The sequence below is a fragment of the Octodon degus genome, unplaced genomic scaffold (assembly GCF_000260255.1).
Source record: "Octodon degus isolate 3935 unplaced genomic scaffold, OctDeg1.0 scaffold00439, whole genome shotgun sequence".
Taxonomy (NCBI): Eukaryota; Metazoa; Chordata; class Mammalia; order Rodentia; family Octodontidae; genus Octodon; species Octodon degus.
The window spans coordinates 412412-420036 of NW_004525015.1; positions in this window are offsets into that span (position 1 = coordinate 412412).

Sequence of the window (7625 nt, forward strand, 5' to 3'; positions counted from 1 at the left end):
CCCTTTTTTTGTTAAGTTGGGTTATTTGAATATTATAGGTGTGTCAACTCAGCAAAATATTCTAAAAGAGTCCGGTAGTCCATGATAATATTGGGTCTTCTTCTTTTGCCAGTTCTTAATGGAGGTTTTTTTTTTGGTTTTTTTTTTGCAGAACCAGGGATTGAACTCAGGCCCTTGCACGTGCCAGGGAAGTGCTTATTCCACTGAGCCATCTCAATGGGTCCCTCTTAATGTAGTTTTTAACTTCTTATTTAACAAAAAATGTAACTTTCATACCTGACAAGTTCAGTCAAATCCCCTCAGGATTTACTCTGAAATGGTGTACAGCAGTTTGTAGACCTTCTGTCAGTGTTTTCCATGTAGATGAGTCACAGCCATAGCTTGGCCAATTTGCTTTCTGTAAAATCTTGAAGGAAAGTTTTCTCTCTAGGTGATGCTCCTTAGGCATTCTCTACATAATAAATCACTTTCCTCTGTGGTCCCATAATCTCCTTGGAAAAAAAATTTGGGACACCACCGGGTTACATGATATTATAGTACAGGTTCACTTATTTCCTGACTCCTCACTGACCTGAAGTGCGAGGGGCAAAATGTTGGCTGTCCTTGTAGCCTTTATTTTTCTCTAATTTTTTGGTTTGGAAACTTAAGTTGTTAACTTTCCAGAAGAGAAGCTTAATAATATTGTTACCCAACTACATAGGCAGTTGAGCTTTACATCACTATCTGTCTGAACATGAAATGCCTTAGATGTAACACAGAACAGGTATTTTCCAACAATCATTGATATGCTCAATTTTAAATCCCTATCGAATGTGAAAAAAATAAAAAATAAAAAAAATCCAGCAGAAATGTATAAAAACGAAGTATAAAAAGTAAAGCCATATTAATATGCTGATCTGTTAAAGGCTCAAGTCTCAATGTCAACAACTTCTGACATTGCCAGTCCCTCTGATAACCTGCTACTATTATGAACTACTGTTCTATATTGGATTATTTTGCTGAGTTCATGCAGCTACAATATTTGAATGGCAATGGAATACCCATCTCTGACAAAACTAAATGAAAAAGGGGGATGCAAATGAAGCAACATTTTGCAGTGTAAAAAAAGTATATCTGTATATACTAATTAGTTAGGATAGACATACAGCTACTTTTTCTTAGTTCAATGAGAAGAAAGATTTGTACTAATACTGTTTATACAAGATATGTCTGCAACTTGTACTATGAATACCATGAAGACAACAATACGCAATATATGAATTATTATAACTGTCCTATTAACCTGTTTTGAAACTGTCTCATTTCTATGTCTTTATCAATAAAATTAATTTTTAAAAATTAGCAATAATAAAAAATAAAATATCTGAGGCAAACAAAAAACATTGCATGGCTGTATAATACAATGATTAACATTTTTCTGTATTATTAAGTAGAATCAACGATTGAAATTTTCTAAAATGAATAACACTGATCCTTATTCTTGCCAAAACAGACATTTCATCCACTGAGCTGCCTGGCCGGCCCTCCATCATTTTTATATTCTCTATTTTCTTATTAGTTTTCTTTTTAAAAATACTTATTAATTCTTTTCTAATAAATATCATTTCTTTTTTTACCTATAAGATTAATTCTGATCCAATTTCCTCTATACCCTTCTGCAGTTGTTTGTTGTCTTCTGTAACTATTATTTCAGAGATTGCAGGTTTGTGACTTCTAATTTCTTCTATGCTGATGCTTCCTTGGTTTGTTGATGGTGGGCTTGTGGCCTGAGATAGCATTGTTCTCCTTCTTTTTGTCATTTTCTATTTCAGAAAGAACACTTTATTTTGATCCTGTGATACTTTTTGTGAAAGTTTGATAGGAGGTAGGTGCCTCACTGAAATGAGAGCTTCTTCATAATTAACATATTTTAGATATCTCTCCTGCATGAGAGATTCTCGTTTTGTGTTTGTCCTAAAATTTTGCCTTCTCTATTGATTGAGAGTGGAATATTGGTTTCCATTTGGCACTATCCTCCTTCCTTCAGTGTAGGATTTTCCTGAGGTTATTACCCAAACACTTCCTAATATTATCATCCAAGGGAGAACATGTGGTTAAGGTAGATATGGTTTCCTATTTATAATAGTACAATTAACAATACTAAAAGGAGTTATTGAAAGTTAGAAATTGAGAACTATTTGTAATTAATGGATTTTTACTTTAGACCATAGGAGCAAACACTATAACTATATAACAAAGCAGATCTTAAATTGGGAATTTGTAGGGTTTTTTTTGTTTTTTGTTTTTTTTTTTGTTTTTTTTTTTATGGAACCAGGGATTGAACACAGGCCCTTGTGCTTGCCAGGCAAGTGCTTATTCTACTGGGCTGTCTCCCAGGCTCCCTGTATTTAAATTTAGTTTCTCTGAGATTTGTGAGTACCTCCCTTCATTCACCTTGATTTTTCCAGGCAGACCAGTTCACCCCAGTTACCTGCTTCCCCCTTTGTGATGAGAGGATGCTTCTGTAGATCTGGGCCTTCATCTGGACTTGACTGGTCCCAGAAGTACACCTCAGTTTATAATGTCTATATCTACTGAACTTGAACTGGAGTGTCTGGACCTGGCTTGGGTCTGGTTGCTCTGTTCAGCTCCTTCCAGCTGAGCCCTGTCCCAGTGCAGCCCTGGGCACTGCTGACTGCCTGCCCTGTGGCTTCTTCCTGGTATACTCATAGAGGTGGAGTTGGGCTTCTGGGTCCTGTTGGTTGTAAGTCCCATGGTTCCTTGCCAGTAGGCCCATTGGGGTGGAGTGGACCCACTGCTCCCTACTGGCTGCCAGTCCTCTGACTTCTTCCTATAGGTCCATAGAGGTGGAGTCTAAAGCACTATCTTTACTGGCAAGGATTTCCCCATTTTGTGGAATGAGTTAACAAAACACACTTTTCTTATATTAATAATGTAGTGTTCACAAACAGGTATGATTACAATCAGGTATGTGATATGGAAAGCTTTTATGGAGAAGACAGCATTTTTTATATTGATCATGAAGCATAAGTTGGACTTCTATGGATAGAGATGAGATAAAAAATGTAAATGGAGGCATAATCATAACATAAGCAATGAAAATGGGAAAGCAGAGTTTTATGTCCGTAGCAACTATGTCTTGGGAGGCCATGAGACTGCCTTTTATCACTTAAGGAAAATTTTAAAATTTGAAAGCCCTAAGATTTGTTTCTACCTGAAATTTTTTTAAAATGTATATATTTTCATTTCAATATTTGTCAATTAATATTCAGTCATCCTGGAATATGCATTTTTTATCTGGCACTTCAGTTATGCTAAGACAACTTTAAAGGAGCCAGCATAAATAAGAGGAAAAATCAAAATAGAAACTTAAGATCATGTGGTTAAGAGCAAAACCCTATGAAGTATAATCTGTGCAAATAATAAACACCTTAATATTTTCATTGGGGAGAGGACCAGGGAAATGTGTAGTAGCTAAAGTATTTCTTAATACTCAGTAAATATTTGAATACCCTCCAGAGACATTCATCTCCAATATCAATTGGTGAGTATTGCTCTCCAGAATATAAACTAAACAAGAATGTCTAAGGGAAGGCAATGTAACCAAGCATTATTCATTGGTAATGTGAGGCCAGGTGATGATCTTTTGACTGTTCCCAAGTAAATAATGGAATATTTTTCAGAATAGAGAAAATATCAACTGCAAATAAATGGGTTTTCAGAGCTTAAGAAAGACATTTAGACTTAACTAAGCGAAAGAAAGTACCAGCAGAATACCAATGTTTGTAATAATTAACATTGTTACACCATAGGTAGCTGTTTCCTCTCTTCATGAAACTGGCTCAGAAGAAAATCATACAATTTATACAAGCTAAAATTAGTTGAAAGTCTGATTGGAGGTGGCCTACAGATGGAACATCATTTTTCTAACATGAAAGATTTAATGAAGTATTCAGTAGGCCAGAAATGTTGAATTTTCTAAGAGAAATAGCCAGCAAAAGATTTTTCAATTTTTTTGGCTATTGCCACGCAGTCACCTATTTAACAATGTGAAATTTATGAACAGGTTTATCAGAAAACCTGACTGTGAAATTTTCGTTTTTAAATCATTTTATTGGTACATTTTAGATATACGTAATTATCACATTCATCATAGGAACTTTGTATCTGTATATGATATATGTTTACTTTTCCTTCTTCAACATTCCTCTCCCCTCCTTTCAACTTTTCTCCTCTTCTTCCTCACAAAAGTTTTGTTTCCATTTTCCCTTTCTATCCTCTTTTCTCTCTTGCTTCTTCTCTACCTCCCCGATGTTCCCCATCCCATTTGAACATTGTTTTCCTACTTCACAGTATCTATCATCCATTTTCCTCCTTATTTACCAATTTGTTTTCTCACACAAGACAAACAATGTGATATTTATACATATGTGCCCGATTTATGACATTTAAGAATATGGTGCAGAATAAATGCAGTGTATTATTTGTTGAAAGTGTACTTCCGATTTGATTTGAAACTGTCTCATTGCTATCTGTTTATCAATAAAACTTTGAAAAAAAGAATATGGTGCAATGGTGCATCCACTTACTTAAAAATGTCTCAAATCTATCCATCATTATGGCAGAATAGTACTTCACTGCATATGAAAATATTTTCTTAAGATTCTCTGTATCATAGCCTTGTCCATCTTCTACATATAACTGTATGACTTGATTTATTCATGTTTCCTAGCTCTTCTCCTTTCCTTCTCTTGATTAGTTAGTCCTTGACATCATGTTTTGAGAATCTCCAGAAGACTTTTGAATCTAGCTAGCAGTTAATTAGAAAAATTCTCCCATGACTAACTATATATACTGATACCTGTGAATGAAGCTACTGCACTGCAGATAGTAATTTGCAATAGTAGTTTCATGCTTGGAGAGCCTGTCCCTCTGGTCTTCTGAATATGGGCTTCTTGTCATGACATGCCAGTTGCTGCAATGGTGTCTCTCTGTTAGATGGTTGTTCAAAAAGTAGGGGGTGGAGATCGAAAGCAAGAGACGGGAAAAGGAATATTGTGGGACTGTCCTGCTTCAAGGTTGTATATGGTGAGATTTTTGGACTTATGTGCAAACATAAGAAGTATATAATTCTTTATGCCTATGATTAAAATATATTCTAATTTTAAATGTTTTTATTATATTCTGTAGGGACTTAAAGTTCAACATATCAATGCTTGATGAAAAATACCTGTTCCATAATATGCCTAAGATGTTTGATATGTAGACAAAGAGTGAGGTTAAGCTTAACAGCCTAAGTTGTATGGAAATAACAATATGCTTGTCTTCTGGATGGTTAACAACCTAAGTTTGCAGACCAAAATTAGAGAAAAAGAAGGGCTGCAAGGAAAGCCAACATTTTGGCCCTAACCTTCTAAGGTCAATTAAGACTCAGGACATATGAGAACTTGTACTGTAACGTCAGGTAACTCAGTAGTGTCCCAAATTTTCTGATCAAGAAGATTATGGGGCCAAAGAGGAAAGTGATCGATGATGTAGAGTGTGCCTGAGGAGAGTCACATGGAGAGAAAACATTCTCTCAGGCTTTCACAGAGAGCACATTAGCCAAGCAATGGCCGTGACTCATCCACATGGCTGACACTGACAAAGGTTCTACAATCTGAGGTACAGGATCTCAGAATAAATCCTGAGGGGATTTCATTGACCTTATCAGACCCAAAAGCTACAACTCTTGGTGCATAGGTCCTGCTTTATCTTGGTCTTAACCATCCAGCAGAAAAGTATAAAAACAAAATATAAGAAGTAAAGCCATGCTGTTATGTTGAGCTGTAGGGGACTCAGGTCAACAATTTCTGACATTGCTAGTCAAGCAGAAGATCCAATACTATTATGAGCTACTGGACTCTTTTAGAATATTTTGCTGAGTTTACACACCTATAATGTTCAAATAATGGAATTTAACCAAAATGGCGTATACAGATGAATGTCCCTTTTGTATCTGTGTATTCAAAGTGGTTAGGATAGATATATAGTTACAATTTCTTAATGAATAGAGTGATTTGTTCTAATAGTGTTAGGATATCATGTCCACATCTTGTACAGCAATTAACCACTAGGAAGAAGGTATGCAATGTGTTAATTATTGAAACTGTCCTACCAATTTGATTTGAAACTGTCTCATTGCTATTTGTTTATCAATAAAATTATGGGAAAAATTTCTTTATTCCTTGGTTGATAGGCATTTAGGATGTTCCCAAGATTTAGCTGCTACAAATTGTGCTGCTATATCAATGTGCATATATCACTATGGGATGATGCTCTAACTCTTTTGGGAGGATGGTGAGAAGTGGAATAGTAGAATTAAGTGGAATGTCTATTTTAGCTTTTTGAGAAAACTTTACACTAATTTCTATATTGGTTTTTCAATTTACTTTCCCTCCAACAGTGGAAGAGTGTTCCTTTCTCCCACAACTTCACTTGACTTTGTTGTTTGTTGATTTATTGATAATAAATATACTTTCTGGAGTGAGATGTAAACAGTTGTTTTAACCTGCATTTCTTGAATAACCAGTGATGTTGAACATTTTTTTCATGTATTTATTTGCTGTTTGTACTTATTCATCTGAAAAATGTTTCTTTCAGATGTATATTTTTGCATTGGATCTTGAAGCTGAAGGGGTCTGATATTTTTGAATGGTTTAAACATCTTAGATATTGTTTCTTTATATGAAGAATAGGTGTTAAAATATGTATGTTATTTCATCAATCTTTTGGTGGTTTCTTATGTTTTGCAAAATATTTTTTTAATTTTATTGAGAAACAAATAGCAATGAGACAGTTTCAAAACAGGTTAGTAGGACAGTTACAATAATTAATAGATTGCATATTGTTGTCTTCATAGTAGTTATTCATAGTACAAGATGCAGACATGATATCTTGTTCAAACATTATTAGTTCAAGTCTTTTTTCTCATTGAATTAAGATAAAATAGCTGTATATCTATCCTAACTATTTTGTATATGCAAATACAAAGTGGCCCTTCATTTATATGTCGCTTTTTTGTTTAGTTTTGTCAGATGTCCAAAATATTTCTAATAAAATGAGATCCACATATAGGTGAAAAATTTAAATAATGGAAAATGATCCCTTAGATTTGTCATTTGTGTTGGTGAGAATCAGAGGAATAAAATATTTCACTGTGTTCTATCTACCATTTTTTATTATGCATGTTATAATGGGGTTTTTTATTAATTTTATGGAGAAAAAAATTGCAATATGACAGCTTGAAAACAGGTTGCCAGGAGAGTTACTGGACTATGCATGTTATAATGATGAAATTGCCTCACATATGTATACACACAATCTAGTCAGGTTCACATTATTTACAGGCACTTTCAGCACTAGGGCTACTTTTCTTTGGCTTACTACAGTGTGTAACTAATAAGAATTCTAAAGAAGACTGGCTTTTGAGAAAATGGTTAGCTAGTGGGGAAAAAGGAACCCTTCTCCACTGCTGGTGGGAGTGTAGACTGGTGCAACCGTTATGGAAATCAGTATGGAGACTCCTTAGAAAAGTTGGTTTGGAAATCGCCTTTAAACCAGCTATTCCTCTACTGGGAATTTTT